The sequence below is a fragment of the Leptonychotes weddellii genome, chromosome 11, assembly GCF_054177405.1.
Source record: "Leptonychotes weddellii isolate Sample4059 chromosome 11, ASM5417740v2, whole genome shotgun sequence".
Lineage (NCBI taxonomy): Eukaryota > Metazoa > Chordata > Mammalia > Carnivora > Phocidae > Leptonychotes > Leptonychotes weddellii.
The window spans coordinates 78,979,596-78,998,119 of record NC_138379.1 but is presented as its reverse complement, the minus strand read 5'-3'; the positions used below and the strand labels follow the sequence as shown (position 1 = coordinate 78,998,119).

Genomic DNA, 18,524 nt, shown 5'->3' with positions numbered 1-18,524 from the left:
GTCATGCTGTCAAATATCCCATAGTAATCTGAATTACTATTAGTCAATTAACAGGCATTTGTCTAGTAACTACTATGGGCCGAGGGCCATGGTAAGCACTAGGAATGTAGTCGGGATGACTGGGGCCCACCCTCATGGAGGTCACAAATAAAGAGAAGGGAGGAGAGGGCAGCCAAGCATAAAAGAAACTGCAGAGAATTCTAGGGTGCCATGGAGAAAAATAGCAGACATAGAAAATTGGGTTCCTAGTTTTTACCTTTTTTTACAGAAAAGAGATGTGAGAAGCCATAGAGAACAGGAGTAGTCAGTCCATAGGAAGTATCCCCAGTCAACTTCCCAGGGTCCAGAGGATGGTAGTGGATGCTGAGCCCAGCAGGGGACCGTGGGGGCAACTGGTGGGGAGCCAGACTGGGCAAGAAGACCGGCTCTACCTCTCAAGGGAAACAGCGAGACTCGGAATGGAAGGAGGAAGCCTCCTACTCGAGATCTTCCCCGCTAGACCCCACTCGCCCTGCCTGGTCTGACCAGTTCAGTTGCTGTGGCCACCACCCGTGGCTAAGTGAAAAAAAGGTCCCTAAGGAGCCTCTCTGATTTCCTGAACTTTCTGTCCGTCTTGCTTTTCTACTTGGGTTCACAGATGAGCCCGCTCCTCTCATCCACCCTAAACGCCTGTTTCAGGGAAGCGTTTGCATTTTCCTTGGCACACACACACAGTTTGCTGAGTTCTTTTAGGCCAGGCCAATTACAACAAGCCCTGAAATTGCTGAGCTGAGCGGTTTCTTCAGGGATCTGCTTACATTCTCTCCCTGGAAAGAGCAGGGGGCCCACTTTGTGCAGTCTCTGCACACAAAAAGGGCACGTTCCACTTTTAAGGTGGAGTAGGCATGGGATGCTTTTACCAAAGAGAGAATGAGGCACGACCAACTTTCACTTTGGCTTTACATTGCTTGATTGGGTTTCATTATATTTAAGATGGACAAGAAGGCTCAGAGTCAGCTCCCTTGAAGACTGTCTTGAGAAACGGCTAGGGAAGCTTTTAGTGCAAGCCCCACGGGATCTCGAGTTGGCAGAAGGTTTTATATGTGCCAATACCCTCTCACAACATTGCAATTACATTTTTGTAAGTTCTGGTTTGGGGAGGAAGATGGAGTCAGTATATAAATGACGAGCTATATGTAATCAGGGAGGGATGTGTTTGGACAGAAATAATCCAATTCCACATGGGGATTGCTCCAAGGTTGCTTTTTTTTTTTTTTTCTGATTTGGAAATTTTTATAGGACAACTTTTCATGAAGTTTAGGTCCCAGTTTATTTTGTATTATGCTAATATCAGAATGCATCCCATTCCCTAGGTATCCCTAGCTGAAAGGAGGACATGGAGGGGTATCTTAACAGAAGCATGTCAAGCAGTGCCACAGTCCGTTTGGAATTTAAAATTATCCATGAATAATTCACAAAGCATGTAATCCATGCGCAGATCACTGAGAACTGACTGCTTCTCAGAGGTGCCTGCAAGATCAGCCAAGCAGCCTTCCAATGACAACAACAACAACAAAATGATTATTGAAGTGTATCCTCAATTCTTGGCATCAATTCATGGCTAATGCAGGCAAGAGTACTGTAGGTTCATGCTCCGAGTCTGAAGGTATTCTTCAGATTGGAGAAACAGAGTCTCTTGGAAAGGAAAAGCTGAACTGTTCTCACAGGCCAAGATGACCTGCATGTGTTCAGAGATACCTAGAGCAGGCATTCAGTATAGAATGTTCTTACCCAGACAGAAACAAAAGGGTTCTGAGGTCAAACCCACCATTTTTAATTTAGAAGACAAAGAAATCAGGGCAAATCCAATTCACAGATGGGTAAATACGTTCTAGGAACCTAAGATGGCTTCAGTGCTCTTATCCAAAAGCCTGGCATTATGAGCAAGGGGGTTAATGCTGGCACCCCTCGTAGGAATGAGCTTCCCTGGGAGCCCCAACTCTGTTTCACCCAGAAGCTCTCCAGCAAGTTCCAGTCCCCCTGGGGACTGGCAATGGAAAATAACCACATCCCTGTGCTTCGGAGGAAATTTTATAGACTGAACTTTCCCTGACTTAACTATAGGGATGCTTAGTTTTCCTCTATCAACTAATGAAGTGTAGATCCGAGCATTTTCAACCAAGGAAAGAAAGGCCATCCTGGGCTAAAGGCAGCTTTCAAGGTGGAAAACCAAATGGGGTATGAGAAGAGTTAGATCGCTTGTCTTTAATTAAGAAGACAGCTAGACCCTCAAGAGCTGTTCTTCAGGGGATTTCATAGGTTCCTGGCCAGAGACCAAACTGGATCATAGAAAGAGGAACCCCTCCGGGCTTTTCTTTTAACGAAAGAGCTTTAGTCATCTGGGTTTTGCCTAGCCAAAGAATATTCTTCCTTGTCCTGAAGTCAGCATAAAAGAATGTGCCGCCAGGTTATCTGAGAGGCTCCAGGGATATGCCAGTGAGACAAGCCCACTGTTCCCATGCTGCAATCTTTAATCGTGGAGCCCAGGAAGATGCCAGGTTCACTCCACCTCCCAAGGCCTTCTGTCTTCAGGTGGCAGAACAGCAGTGAACATAGAACTTAATTGCAAGTCATTCCTCATTTTACTGTTAAAGCCAAGGAAATCTGGTATCAGAGCCCTGGATTTATGAGTCGGGAAATGGTGACAAGACAAGTGAGGGTGGAAAGAATTTAAAACATTACAAGTCACCCGATATTGTTGCTCATGCAGGATGTTGCCATGGCATTTTCTGTTAAATGTTTCCCTCTCAATTCTTTGTGGAATTCTCCCCACTTCTGTGTGCGGAGAGCCCCACCAACGAAAAGCAAGCCAAGTATTAGATGTCAACCCCATTAAGAGTAGGAGCAGAGCAGTGGAATTGGGACCCACACAATGGCTTCGCCCATCATGGAAATGCAAACCTATGTCTAACACCCTATTTCTGATCTTGACTCACCCTTTGTCAAGGCCATATTCCACCCATAATAATAGGTTATGGGGCTAAGTGTGCACAGCTAACAGGCCACTGCTGATCCTTCCTTTTTTCTCTGCAAGAAAAGCAGAAAATCCAGTTACTCCCCCCTGGCCATTGGACAAGTGCCCAGTGGCTCCCCGGGGACTCTGCTAGGTATGGTGGCAGAGTTCATTCTTCCCTTGGCCGAGCCCTCCTTTGGCACTGCTGAGTTGCCAAGCTCTGACCACTCTTCCTCCATGTCTTCTTGCATTAATCTCTTTCTTTTATTCCTGCTGCAATTGCCTTGGTGAAGTTCTCATGTTTTCTCTATTGGGCTTTTGCTATCTCTTCCCATTGGTTTCCTAGTAATTGTATCTATCCACCGTAATCCATTTTACATGCGACTTCCAGTTTAGTCTTCCCCAAACATACCCCTGATCCTGTCACTCTTCCATCCCAATGCTCTTGGTGATGTTCTGTTGCCCACCGGTTACAGTCCAAACATAGTGACTCTGCACTGCCTACTGACCAAAGTCCAGCAAATAAATGGCCAGCTTTGTTCAAAAAGATTAAGTTGTTCCGTGACTCCCATGTTACCCTACGAATAAAGGACCAAGATCCAGAAAACTGCTCCCACTTCCTGGAACCCGTGCACCAGAGGTGGACTGTACTTGCGCTACCCAAATGGGTTCCTCTCCTATATATGCTCCTCGTCATAATCAAGAAGTCCTTTCTGACATCTTCCCTGAATTACCTCTCAGGCTCTTGAATCTGCTACCTTCCACTGTTGTTTAAATAGTGAGTTCCACTCTCAGAAATGAGAATAGCAAAGTCAAAAAGAAACAAGTGACTCCCAAGGGAGACACCAAAGAATGGTGACATATTAAGTGAGGGAGGGCTGGAAGTGAAAGGTAAATGAAGGGATGTTTGTGACTCGTGTATACAACACCCTACATCTTAGGAACTTAATCACCTACAGACTATTATCTTGATTGTGATGGGTACTCCTCTGCTGCACTTAGGCTTCAGTTACTCAAACCATAAGTATTTATCATCTATCACCACAATTAGACTCTAATAATAATCCATGATGATAGCAATGGTTTAATGGAGGAACATGCTCAAGGAAACAGAGTGGATATCGGTGCAATGCATAGTCTCGAAAGCAGCTTGGAGAATAATGCATAGAAAAATGAGTCACATGACCCGTCATTACAACATTGCCATTTCTGGGGCTGACAGTGGACGTTAACGCTTCACAGGGAGGGGCAGAACTCACCATATCACACACAATTCTAAGGATCCCAATTCTAGAGTTTCTTGTCATGTGTGGAAGATCAACCTAAAGGGGCCTCCCTTTACATAAGGCCTATGAGAATCATTCCCCAACCCCCAGAAGTTGTATGGACTATAATCATTCTAGCCTAGAAAGCAAAAAACAAACACAAACAAACTCTGGAGGACATTTCATAGTCTTGCCTGATTATCTCAACACATTGCACAGTTGGAAAGTTCTTCTTAAGATCTAACCTGCATTTCTCCTGCTGTTTTTATTTGTTCTACCATTGATTGCTCATAGCCTCTTTGCAAACAGAGAAAAATACAGCCCATCCCCTTGGCCATTTGGCTTAGGTAACAGAGCTGTTCTAAAAGCCATGGTTAACATTTCTGTCCCTCAAAAGGGTCATTGAGCTTGGTTTGATAAGAAAGGTATAGATCATACCTCTCAGGTTAGCCAGCCCTGCCATAGATGTATGAGAGGCCAGGTAGATGAATATAGATGCTATCTCTGGAGAAAAAAATAAAAGCAAGATTTGTGCCTATGCTTCAACTTGACCAGACCCCTGGAGTTAATTCTTATCCCCTCAGGTACAGCAGGACGCTAGGCCAGAGCAGTGCAGTTGGTAGATGAGCTGGGGACCACTAGCACCTAAAATGAATCCCGTGCTCTGGCCCTCCTGCACCATGTTATCTCCTGGGCCTGAGGTACGGTCCTTCAGCAAAATTTTCTCTATGTAATTGGACCCCCAAGCTTTTCCTTACCTCCATAGTTCCTCCTATCTTATAAAACAAAATGTTATTCTTGGTTTAAAAAGAAAAAAGCACAAAGGGATGACAGTGTAAAGACAGTGGGACTTTGGAAGGCCAAGAGGCTGTCTGCATTTTGCCAGAACCAGACTCCGCTTTCCCGTGGGTCCCCGGAGCCTGCCAGCACCCCGGAGCATGGTGATTTCCCAGGTAGCCAAGCATGAAATGGCCTTAGGGACTCCCGCGTCTGGAAGAGACACCTTGAGGGCTAGGAGGAGGGAGCCAGGGCAGAGGCCCACCCAATCTGTGTTCAGAATTTCCAGTGCAGGGGCTCCTGGGTGGCTCAGATGGTTAAGCGTCTGCCTTCGGCTCAGGTCATGATCTCAGCATCCTGGGATGGAGCCCCGCATCCAGCTCCCTGCTCAGCAGGGTGTCGGCTTCGCCCTCCACCTCTGCTCCCCTCCCCTCGCTCATGCTCTCTCTCAAATGAACAAATAAAATCTTAAAAAAAAAAAAGAATTTCCAGGGCAGGTTCACGTCTTCAAGCTTGGTTTCCTCACCTGTAAAATGGGGGTAGTCAGATGATGTATCTCACAGGATTGCTGGGAAGGTTTGATTCAATGGGATAAAATCATCCTCACAATGCCTGGCACATAAGGAGGGGCCATTTAATGGCGCCTCTTGGTACTAACATTACCACGGTCATCTCTGGGGGTGACGGAGCAAGGAGAGCGAATGGGAAAGAGAGCTCAGGGGAGATGACCAAGGCGCTGGCATTCCCTGACATTCCCGTGGCCCTGCCGATGACCCCACTGTGCAGGGTGCAGAGCATTTCTCCCATTCATCCGGGTCCCGGCTCGCTCCCAGATATGGAGCCACACGGCGGCACAAGAAAGGCCTGCCTCCCACAAGATGGGCACCGCGCCGAGCTGCGCCTGGATCCAGAGGAGACATCTCTGTCCAGCATTTCGATCGGGGCTCTTCGGAGCCAGCTCCTGGGGTGCACACAAAGACCCATTCAGGAGGGCTGCAGTTCTAAAAGCCAGCAGATGAGCCGAGGGGCCCAGGAAGGGGTGGAGAAGCGGCACAGCGCCTGGCACCAGCCCTGCTTGGGGCCCGCCGCGGGCAAGTGGGCGTGGAGGGCTCAGGTCTGCAGCCACGGGCGGCACCCTTTGTTTTCCCTCGGATTCCTTTCTCTGATGGTGGTCCAGGGCATGGAGGACACCAGCTGCCATGGCTGGGATTGAAGGACCTCCCTGGAGGAGGCTGGGAACCCCCACCCCACGATGCCAGCCCAATAAGCAGGGTATCCAGTGGAAACAGGCCATTACTGACTAGCCTGCCATTTCAAAAGCACTTCTTTCTGGGAAAAATGCCTCTCACAGGTTCCCACCCTGAGGTCCTCGCTGCAGCACGAAAGTAAGAAACAAGAAGCTAAATGAATACACAGGAGCTGCCTCTTACTCCCCCAGGACCTGGGAGGTGGCTCCATGAGCGTCAGCCTCAGTTTTCCCATCTGTACGATGGGACCTGCTAAAATAATCTTTCAGAATTCAAAAAGTAGCCGCTGAGAGAGTTTCCAGGTAGTAGTCTCTTTCTTTTCTCTGACCTAGCAGGCAGGCCTCAGCCCTAGCCTTCCTCCATGTGGCCTCCTGGATCCCAAGGCTTTGCAGGCAGCCCCCAAACACATTGGATCTGATGGATCATGGACATGCCAGCTCTGAATGGGTTCTAAATGTTGGAGCAGAGAGGCTCCTTGAAGGATCACGACTCTCGGATGCAGAGGAAAACAAGATTCCCTCCTTTACCTTTTCCAACCTCCTAAATCCATGAAAGGCTGTCCCAATAAGGTGACAAGTCAAACACGAAACAGAAAACCGAGCTCCCCCCCACTTTTTGCCATCAGGATTGTAGGACATTTCTTATGGGACAACAGCATTTCCCAGATGACTCAATTCGGAATGATAGAAAGGATTTTCTATGACCTAAAGATGTTTCTATATCAATTAATCTAGCTGCCCACCTTTCCTAGAATGCACTGACTGCATTTATTCATCTAGGTATCTCTCACCCGATGGTAAAACTCGGCATAAATATTACCTCTTCCAGGAAGCCTTCCCTGACTACATAGCTTGAATTAGTGCCCCTTCATCATGTGCCCACAACACCCCAGGCACCATGCCTTTCCTAGGATTGAAGAAATGACATTGAAACTATCTGTTTCAGTCTTCTCTGTGGTCAGGGACTGGACTTTATTAATCTTTTTAACTCCAGCTTCCAGTATGGTGTTGGCATAATTAGGAATTCAATAAATGTTTACTGAACTAAATGGGTGTGTATCTATCTCTAGACTAGTTGCTGGGATAAACCCTCCTTTGTCTCTTTCTAAGAGTATACTTTCACCTCCGCTCTCAGGAAGCTCTATCTCAGATCTAACCCAACTGTCTCCTGCACACATGCCTTGCTACTTTTTCTAACCTCGGGAGACAACAGCTGCTTACATCCTCATTCTTATCAGAGTAATAGTAGAAATCACTACTATCACTCATCATTTCTTTCTACCAAGTCAGCTTTATTTTTTCAGGCTTAAATCGGGAATGAACTATCCAAGTCTCTGGCCCGAAAGGTTTTCCTTTTAATAGACAAATAGAAAAGGACTTTCAACAAGCTTTTGTGAAAACCTGCTATGTGCCGGACTCTGTATGATGGACGAGAAACAAATGCGTAAGTCCCGCATCAAGAGATTTTCAACCTAGAATAGGAAGTAAGGGGAGAGGTACTTAATTTAGTTAATAAAAAGCAGCACCCTACTTTGTTTGTGGTCCCTTGGTTAGAATCGCCAAGTTTTGAGAAGGTAGAAAAGTCCAGAGTACTTAAAAAACAAAGCAAAGTTTCTAATTCCTGAGCAACTTGCGAAAAATCTCATGGCCCAATCAGGGAACATGTTGGAGACGTGTTGGAGAGCCCATTCAAGGACAAGTGCCGTATGTATACTGACATTGTGAAAAAAATTCATTTGCATTTTCACTGCTGGGCAGGGGCTGGCCTCCTCTGACCACGTATTCAGGAACCTGGCAGGAGCTGCTGGTCACCAACCCCAAAACTGGCAGGCTCCCTCCTTCTGGCCAAGGAGCTCAGGGTCTGCGTGACTTGAGGCAAGTCATCTGGGGACATTTGGGATTCTGATCTAGTGAGCCAGTGGAGACAGCACAGATAAGACCAGGACAGAAAGCCGGCAGTCTAAGTAACATCTGCTTGGTCTGAGATTTTGGCTCTGGTTCCTGCTGGGGGCCTGGGGCTGGAGACCGGGAAGGCTGCGTTTGGAGCTGGTTACAGCAGGTGGCGCAGGAGAGCAGAAACCACCCCTCAGTGGGCCCCGAGAAAGAAAGCCTGGTATTCGTTCTGCCCAGAAGGGAGGCATTAGGGCCAAGAAAGGCAAAGGAGACCAGGCTCTCTGCAAGGTGATGAAAAAGGCAAATTTCCCAGATGGAACGTAGAGCCAGATATGGGTTATTTCTCAGGTAAGGAAAAGCCAAGGTAGGTCCTCAGAAGTCCAAGTCCAATCCTTGGATGGCCAGCACTTTGAGGAAATGCACGAAGAGAAGGAAAGAGCAAAACAATGTACAGCATTAGCTTCAGAGGCAAGATAAACACTCCTAGACTTGAAAGGCTCCCACCACTCAGAACCCTTAGCTGCTGGGCAAAGTACAAGTCCCCAAATAGCCTCCCCCACCACCAACAAAATGAAAACAACAACAAAAGCCACTTATTCTGGCTGGTAAAACTCTGGAAAGCAGTTATTTTTTTAAAGATTTTTTTTAATGTATTTGAGAGAGAGAACAGGGTAGGCAGAGGAAGCAGAGGGAGAGAGAGAGAGAATCCTCAAGCAGACTCTGCACTGAGTGTGGAGTCCGACTCGGGGCTCGACCCACAACCCTGAGATCATGACCTGCCGCTGAAATCAAGAGTCAGACACTTAACCGACTAAGCCACCCAGGTACCCCTGGAAAACAGCACTTTTAAACAAAAAGGAAATTTATTTACATCTCAAAGCTATTAGGGGAAACCACTTTTTGATGTTCTTATCTCTAGGTGAGCTTGCCTCTGAATCACACCTTCATGGGAAGAGGGCAGCCAGAAAGTTTCCTTTCCACATACACCCAAGCCTCCTCAGCCTCTGTGCCCCCACGGGCAGAAAGCATGGTCCTACTTATCTGTGTACGCAGCACCCTAAGTTGAAGAACTTTAAGCAGGTAAAGACTCTAAGCACAGGGATAAAAAGCATCACACACAAGATACAGGACAACCTCTCCTCTGAAAGATAATATTCAAAAGCAATCAACTGCTGAGTGGTGGAAGAGAGAAATCACTTCATACACTTAAGCAGTATGGGTCGGCTTGAGGATAAATCCTAGAGAATGTAACAAATTTGACTTCCATTTCCATTTGGTTTACTTTCATATTGCTCCTTCTCTCTGGGGAAACAATCCTAGATACTTCAGGTCTGATGTCCTATAAATCAAATCTCTATGTTTACTTAAGTACATATACATATATGCAAACTTTGCGTTGCTTGAAAAACTGTTGGAACGTTTCAGGGGTTTGTTCTCTATCTTCTGCAAAAAGTGGGATCTGCTCAGCTAGGTTCACTGTTGGCTGCATGGCTCAACTAGGACAGTGGATGATGGCTCTGGGGTCTGTCCCATAACCTACCACCTGCAACTCGATGGGCCCCACATCACAGACATCTCAACAGCAGAAAGTAGAAGAGTGAGGGGATTCAGTCTCCAATAAAGGGACAGGAGAGCACAGAGTAAGGAAGGATGAATTGCCCCCTGGGCGGGACCAGGAGGACTTCCTGGAGGAGGATATTGGTGTTGCTTCATCCCTCTGTGCCTCTGCACATGCTCTGTTCTGCCTGGAAAACCCTTCCTCAATTCCCAGCATCTTCCTTCTGTGGGTAATTTCTGGTCTTCAAGAGTCAGTACTGATCTCATCTGATAGCCTCCCTGACCAGCACCTTGCCCCTGTGCATCCTTAGAAATTCTATACAAATCTCATTCTAAGTACACAACCTAGAAATAATGTTATCTCCACCTCCTACCCTAATATTTACCCACCACGCTGTAGACGCCTTCCTTTCCTCATCTTCCCAGATCCCTCTCCGTGCACCTCCCTCCCACACAGGGTTGCCAGTTAAACACAGAATGTCTACTTAAATTAGAATTTTAGATAAACAACAAACCATTTTTTTGGTGGAAGTATATCCCCAACATTGCATGGGTTGTATTTTCATTTGCTCAATATGGCAACCTGACTCCTGAGATGGCAGATTTCACACCTGGTCCCTGACCCCACCCCCACCCCCGCCCCAGGAAGCCCATTCAAAGCTGTAGGTGCACTTTCTCAGCCCTGACCTCTCTCCCCAGTCCTCCAAGAAGAAAAGGGGGCACCCCTTGCCCACACTTCTAGCATGCTGGAAGAGTAATCGAAGGTCAGTTTCAGATCCATGTTGTGCTTTTACTCCCTTATTGGGTGTATTATTCAATAGAAATGAAGTGTTTCAGTTCAATATAAAACACTTGCTTAATTATTTTTAAATGGGAGGGTTATCACTTACTTTTCATTTAAATGTGGCTTAATGAATTGTATGAATTGTATGACTACGACACTTTGAAATCTGTTAAATCCATGTTTAATTTCAAAATATGGCAGGCTGGAAGCAGTGACATTTACCTTCTCAGTTCCTGTTGGCTCTTTCAACCCCCTCTCTCCTGGAAGAAGCAAGGGAGATCCAGCTGGCAAGGCATGAATCTGCAAAAACACATCCAATCTCATCAGACTGTGTCCACCATTGTGAAACATCCCGAAGTTTAACTTATTCTCTTTATTTCACTATTGTAGCAAATGGAACTTTAAAAGTGAAAATAACAACATCATGGATTCTTCTACCAAGTCCTTTCCTCCAAGATTAACTTTCTTCCCACTTCTATCCAGTCCAAAAGACTGGATGAAAAATTGCAACAAGGATCATTTACACTTGTGTTGCCTACCTTTTTTATGTCATGGTACACACAGTAAATTATGACAATTGTGTAACTGGGATGTTGGGAAGAATTTGGGAGATTCTATTTGAGACTTAGTGATACAAATTAATTAAATTTTATTAATTACTTTTACAGTGATAAAATGTTATGGAAGATATTAAATATGGACTTTTAAAAACATCTTCTAGTAGGGCGCCTGGGTGGCTCAGTTGGTTAAGCGACTGCCTTCGGCTCAGGTCATGATCCTGGAGTCCCAGGATCGAGTCCCACATCGGGCTCCCTGCTCAGCAGGGAGTCTGCTTCTCCCTCTGACCCTCCTCCCTCTCATGCTCTCTGTCTCTCATTCTCTCTCTCAAATAAATAAATAAAATCTTTAAAAAAAAAAAAAAAAAAAAAAAACATCTTCTAGTAAAATAAATCTTTTTCCACTTAGTAACACTCGATACCTGATTTTTAAGATGTAAAGATCAAAATCACATATGCTTTTTATGTTATTAGAAAAAATATAAAATATAAGAGCAAATTAAATCAGAAAAAAAAAAAAAAAGCCTAACATTTAACATGCAGGCCAAGCAAAGAACATCACATCACTAATGACAAATCATGACTAAAACATAACTGAACTAAGACCAGGACTGTTTTTTGGGGGTTTCTTTTTTGTATTTTTTTAAGATACCAGTACATTTTAACAGATAAATCAAGGGGAAGTGGATTGTTTGTAGCTGCCCCAGAACACTCTGATGGTGGAGACTGTTCAAAGACTTTCAGGCACTCAAAAAGTTATTATAGAAGTCAAGAAGATGATGGACGAAGCCATACAATGAATGTTCAAATAGAATTGAAAATGTCTAAATGTTATCAAAATTGCTTTTTCATATTTTACCACGATAAGAAACTTACAACCATCCATATCTCGGGAAACACCTGTAAATTACTCCAACCACCCCAGGCCTGTCACGGCACCCCGTGGGAAGCTCTGCCCTCTGGTCTCTTTCTAGCCCACTGTTGGTGCAACAAGCACACTCAAAATGAATGGTTACCGAAGAAGGGGAATATTTTTATCTATTAAATGGAAATCTTCCCCACATATCAAGGACTATGAAACACTGCGGTAAATTACCCACAGAAGACTCAGGGACTGCCCTCCTTCCCTAGCCACCCTGGGAGTGTGGAGACGGCCGGTGTCAACACTCCATCCAAGAACATATCTGGAGACACTGTGGAGACCAAGCCCTGGGGTGAGCGTCGGAGACAGAGAAAAATGCAAAATCCTTGCCCCTCTTGAGGAGCGGCTTGCAGTGTGCAGAGTGGGACCAGAGATACAAGGGAATCTATGGTTTACCTGAGTTCCACCCACGATGAGGGTTCAATAATTCTTCAGATTCAGTGATTCTTTCCTGCCCACCCTCAATGTATGCTACAATCAGACACATGATTCTACAGAGCATCTGGCTGCATTTCTCCTGAATCATTCTCTTTTCTCCAAGAACTTGCCTTAAGTTTGACTCTTAAAAGTGTTTTTCTCCTACTGAAAAGTATGCCACTTTCCCCTTCTCACTCTCAGCCACCCCAGATGGTTTCAGAGCTTGGAAAGAAGGGCTCAACACCACCAGTCACCATGGAGTGATGATATTCCAAATGCCCAGGATGTAAAACCCAAAGAACTGGAAAGCTGGGTTGAAAATGAACCTAACCATTTTTTTTGGGGGGGGGGGATTTTTTCTCTATTCATCCAACTTCCTAGGCCTCCATAGGGTGTCCTCAAGCAGACTACTTTGAAACTGTCAGCCAAGTCTGTGCCCAAGAGCCTGTCTCCTTCAGCCCCATCCCTGCCTGGAAGGATCACAGTATTGAGGCAGGTGGTTTTCTTGATTCTGTCAAGGATGGCACACCCACCAGGGAGTCCTGGTGGAGGCCCCAGCAGCACAAAATTCACTAATGTGCATAAATTAGCACCAAATGTCTACTCTGTGGAGAAATGCCAAAACCATTCTTTCCTACAACAGGTAACTGACCATTCCCCAGTTCCCATCAGCCTCTTTCTTTAGCGAAGACCTGTTCCTTGCCTCGTCTTGTTGTTTTATAGTTTATCAGATGATTTCAAATCCATTTCTTCATCGGACCTTTGACGTTTGGGCAGCAGAGGTTTTATTTCCATTATTTAAATGAAAAAACAAAGCTCAGAGGAGTTAAATGACAAGCCCAAGACACACTAAAAAGTAAAGGGACAGCTGTCGAAGCAACGTCTTTTTACTCTGAATCCAGTATTCTTTTTGTGACACCATTCATAGCCAGCCAGAGACAACGAGAGACAAGTTCAAGAGGACCAACACTGAAGGAGCCACCATGTCCCTTCTCTGTTCTCTCGACCTCCAACTCATTATTCACCTGAAGTCTCTGATGAAAGTTCCAGAAACATCTGAGTCCCCTTTGGTGCACAGTTGATTCTAAGATAAACTACACGCATACATGCAAACGCAGACACATATTTATATATATAATATATTATATATATATATAATATATATATATAAAGTGTATGGCCATCCCGGTATTTAAAACTCCTTAACACATTCCACATGGTTCTTCTCCATGCAGTAAGTGCCTGTAACACAGCAGAAGCTCGGTATCTATTAACTGAGTGAATAAATTAAGTCTTATCTCTCTCATCCCTTTTTATATCTCCAAACAGGCCTTCGATCCCAGCCTGTCCCACCTCCTCACTACCCCCCCAACCACGCTGGAGTTCTGGAATAGGCTCAGTGCAGGAGGATGGCCCTAGGCAACTAAATGGATCAGAACCAGACAGAAATCAAACGGTAGTTCCTGTTCTGCTAAAGCATAATCTACAAATTCTAGCTTCAGAGACGACTGGGGTAAATGTTTTAATACTTTGGGACAGATAATCCTTTGAAATAGATATTCAAATCTCATTTTATAAATGGAGAGCTAGCAGCCTTGGGCACAGGCTTGGCTGACAGTTTCTGGCTCCTTCAACGTTGGTCCTCTTGAACTTGTCTCTCGTGTCTCTGGCTGGCTATGAATGGTGTCACAAAAAGAATACTGGATTCAGAGTAAAAAGACGTTGCTTCAACAGCTGTCCCTTTACTTTTTAGTGTGTCTTGGGCTTGTCATTTAACTCCTCTGAGCTTTATTTTTTCATTTAAATAATGGAAATAAAACCTCTGCTGCCCAAATGTCAAAGGTCCATGAGCCAAAGATCACAGAGCTGGTAGGTGGCAGAGGCAGAATTTGAGCTCGGTTCTGACTGCTGCATTTACCACTGTGTCTGCCATGGTAACTGGCCTCCCTGGTACATCTTGAAGGTATCTGGTATGTTTCCCCTGGGGACCTCTGTACCAGCTGTCTACCGGGCCTACTAGGCTCCTCCCCAGATATCTGCTGCTAAGTGCTAACTCCCCACATCTCCTCCGAGGCTCTGCTCATTCTTTACCTCTCAATGATCCCGTCCCTCACCACCTTAAATTGCAACCCATTCTCTCCCTTACCTCCAATACTCTCCCTTACCTCCAATACTCTATATCCCCCCTTACCCCCCACTTTGATTTTTTCCATAGGACATACCTCTTTGTGGCCTATCATAAAATCTAGTTATTTATTATGTGTTTAGATATTTTCTAAGTTGGCTTTGCTATGGTATGGGTTTTTGTCTTTTTAAATTCACTTTATTTAATATTCACTGAGAATATTACTGGGAATATAGTAAGTTAAATATAATAAATATTTGCTGAATTGAAGGAGTAAATGAATGGTTGGCACTCAGTATTTATCAAATAAATGAAAGGTCAGGACTCCTCAGTTTATCTAAGCTATCCCATGAATAGATTCCACTTATTATATGTCTCCTGTATGCTAGGCCCAAAGATATAAGTGATCTTATTGAATTAGTCCTCAAATCCTCTGAGATAGATAATCGAATCCCCTATTACAGATGAAGATATACAGGCTCAGAGAAACTAGGTAATTAGCTCAAGATCACACCACTGGTCAGTGTCAGAGGCAGGATTTGAACTCTGTTCCCTATAACTCCAAAACTTGGGGGTCCTTCCATCCCACTATGGTACTTTTCAATGTGCTGACACGGTCATGAGCCACCTAGAAACATGCAGCATCTATCAATGACGTACTGCCCCATGTGAAATAGGTAAGTCCTAGCCATTCATAGTTTATATTATTTTCCCATTAAACTCAGGTGAGACTCAAAAGCATTCCATTACCTGAGATGAGGTGGGCTATTTCCTCTACCCTTCTGGAGCCAGGCAGCAATGCCTGTTGCTGAATCAAGTCTGGTAATTTACATTTCTAATCATTCAGGAATTTAATTAGTATCATGGCCTTAATCAGGTGCACTGCAAATATAGCTGATGTCACCAGAGCTTAATTAGTTTGAAGGAGAAAGAAGTTTTTGCAGTCTGAATACGTCTCCACTGGTATAAAGGTGAAGGGTCTCAGGGGTTCGTGGAAGAGGAAAGAAACCAACTTAAAATCTACATTCTGTGATTAAGCACTTTTTTAAAAAAATACTACCTGGCAAAGATTTTTAAAATCGTAGTATCGCTAAAATAAAAGTATGAAGGCAAAAGGATGTCAATTTCAACCATTTTTATAGGTCTGTTGAGGTATAATTTACACATCATAGCACTCACCCATTATAACTGTACAATTCAGTGATGATTTGTAAATGTATAGAATTGGGCAACTCTCACCCAGGCCAGTCTTAAAACGTTTCACTCACTTCCCAAAATCCCCTCAAGCCTGTCTGTATTCGGTGTCGGCTTCTACCCCCCACCCAAACCCAGGCAACCACTACTCTGCCTTCTTATAACTATAAATTTACCTTCTCTAGACATTTCCTATAAATGGAATCATACAATATGAGTACTTTTGTGCCTGTCTTCTTTCACTTAGCATGGCCTGAGGTTCATCTGTGTTGTAGCATGTACCAAGAATCCATTTCTCTGTATTGTTGAATAGTATCTCATTGTATGGATACAACCCATTTTGTCTATCCATTCACCAATTCATGGGCCTTTGGGTGGTTTCCACTTTTTTGGCTATTCTGAATAATGCTGCTGTGAACATTCATGCATAAATCTTTATGTGGACATGGATATTCATTTCTCTTGGGTAAATTCCTAGGAGTGAAATCGATTAAAGTCATGTACTAAGTTTTCATATAACATGTTAAACTACCACACTGTTTTCCAAAGTGGCTGTTCCATTTTATATTCCCACCCACAACCCATGAGATACATTCCCACCCACAACCACTGATTTTGAAATTGCCTTAGATGGTAGAATGGCAAGTATTCAACTTTTTATGTTTGATCTTTGAACCGTCACCTTGAAAGAAAACTGGGAAATACCCAAATCACACTCTAGACAGAGAGAAGGAATGATGGGAAATTAATTGAAATAAATGAGGTTTAGATAAGAGAAGGGATTTGTAGCAAGCAAGTATTCTCAAGGATAGTATTTTCAGATTTCATTTGCTAGGAAATTAAATCAACCAATTAAATCAAATAACTCTCCAGAAAGATCAGTTACATTTGCCACAGAGATTGCTCATTTGCCCAAATTTACCCTGAGATATATAACAAAGACATTGGTTTAATTTACCTCATTCTCCGTTTTTCATCTCCCTGTCCTGGAGGGAAGGAGCATTTTGTGGGCTTCATCCAGCTTTAGTTATTTATTAGTCAGACTGGATTGAGCCCGCTCATATATGGGAAACTCCAAGTTGTTTCATTTTTCTCGTGATCTTCAAAACTCTTGGTAAGATCTACATCACTAAAAGAAAGATGACACAGCCAACACTTGAGCTGCAAATTTAGTTTGGGAATACACCGAGGCTCCCTGTGGTACAGTGCATGGGTTCATTCACTTAGTCTGGAAAACATTAATACGTTCCTTCGGATGCCAAGAGTAGTAGGACATGGGCTGTGCCTTCAAGGGAGTTAAAGACGTGTCAAGAAATGCTGCAGTACAGGGCGCCAGGGTGGCTCAGTCGGTTAAGCGTCTGCCTTCAGCTCAGATCATGATCTCACAGTCCAGGGATCGAGTCCCGCATCAGGCTCCCTGCTCAGCGGGGAGTCTGCTTGCCCCTCTCCCTCCGCCCCTCCCACCCTTGCTCCTGTTCTCTCTCTTGCCTGCATTCTCTCTCTCTCAAATAAATAAATAAAATCTTTTAAAACAAAAACAAACAAAGGACCAAATACTGCAGTGGAGTGTTACAGGTGCTGTCATCAAAGTAAACACAGATCAGAGGCAGGTGGCACAGAAATGGGAACAGGTTTAGGTAAGTCATCATGGAAGAGGTAATTCTTCAGCTCTTATGTTAAAGACGAGTAGGGATTTGCCAGAGAGCCAGGAGTGGGTGGAGGGGAGGTCATTCTGGCGAGATACTAGAACAGGAGCAGAAGCCCGGGGCTATGACACAGCTAAGCGTGTTCAGAAAACTTGGAGAGCCATAAGTGCGGATGCAGCATGCAAGTGACTGCTGAGTGGGTATGCCAGGAGATGGGGCTGGGAAGAGTCTTATCTGTCTTAGATAAGAGACTAAATTATCCTCTAGAAAATATCCTATTGTAGGATGTTATGAAGGATCTGGTGCTATAAGATCGGAATTTTATTCAGTTTATATTTATTATAGTAAAGAGGATAACTAGGAAGCCGATTAAGAACCTTCTGCAGTAGCCAGGCTGAGCCTCGGAACTAAGGCAGCAGCAGTAGAAGGAATAAGGAAGCCTAGAATATGAAGTATGTCAAGAGGGTAGCATCTCGAGCAGTGGTTTGGTGTAGACAGCAATCATCAGAGGCCCATGATAAAATGCAAACTTCCTAGGTCCCATCTACATGATTTACAGGACTGGACTTTGGCCTAGGAATCCTCATTTTTATAAGCACTCTGGGTGATTCTCCTGCAGGTTGGCTGGGGATACTTCTCTGGAAAGTGTACAGACTTGCCACAGAGAGGAGCCTTGTAGAGAACCATTGATTCTAGAGCTATCACTGGAACCAGCACAACCAGGGGACAGGTCTTAGAGTAAATAGGCTGGTAAATGTTGGGTGAGTTTTGCCACTGGTGTCTCCTAAATTGGCCCCTCACTTTGGTCTGGCTAACTTTGTAAAGGCAAATTGCACAGCAAAGAAAACCAAATGAAAATTAGTCACCATAGACAGTCAGATTTAATCAAAGTCTCCTGGCTCATGTGTAAGATTCCAATGATGCTAACTCACATTCATCTAAAATGAATTTTATCTAACTCACCACACAGGTAGATAACTTCAGATTTCTATGAACTAGCATTTGATACAAAAACTTTTATTTTGCCTTCATAGCACTCTCTGTCTCTTTCTCTCATCTATCTGTCTGCCTACCTATGAGAGGGATCTCAGTGTTCTCTTTTGTACCATAAACTCCAAAAGAGTATAAATTGGATTTGTCCAAGAGTAG

At 44.3% G+C, this 18,524-nt stretch overlaps 1 protein-coding gene across 2 annotated transcripts in view; it reads right to left on the bottom strand.

The window, feature by feature from the left end:
• Nucleotides 1-18,524, bottom strand: part of LOC115942733 (uncharacterized) — a 224,643-nt gene that overhangs the window by 110,317 nt on the left and 95,802 nt on the right. For both annotated transcript variants that reach the window (XR_014138882.1, XR_014138883.1), the window contains exon 3: nucleotides 10,737-10,814. The gene's annotated coding sequence lies outside the window, so the exon portion shown is untranslated. The remainder of the gene's footprint in view (nucleotides 1-10,736; nucleotides 10,815-18,524) is intronic.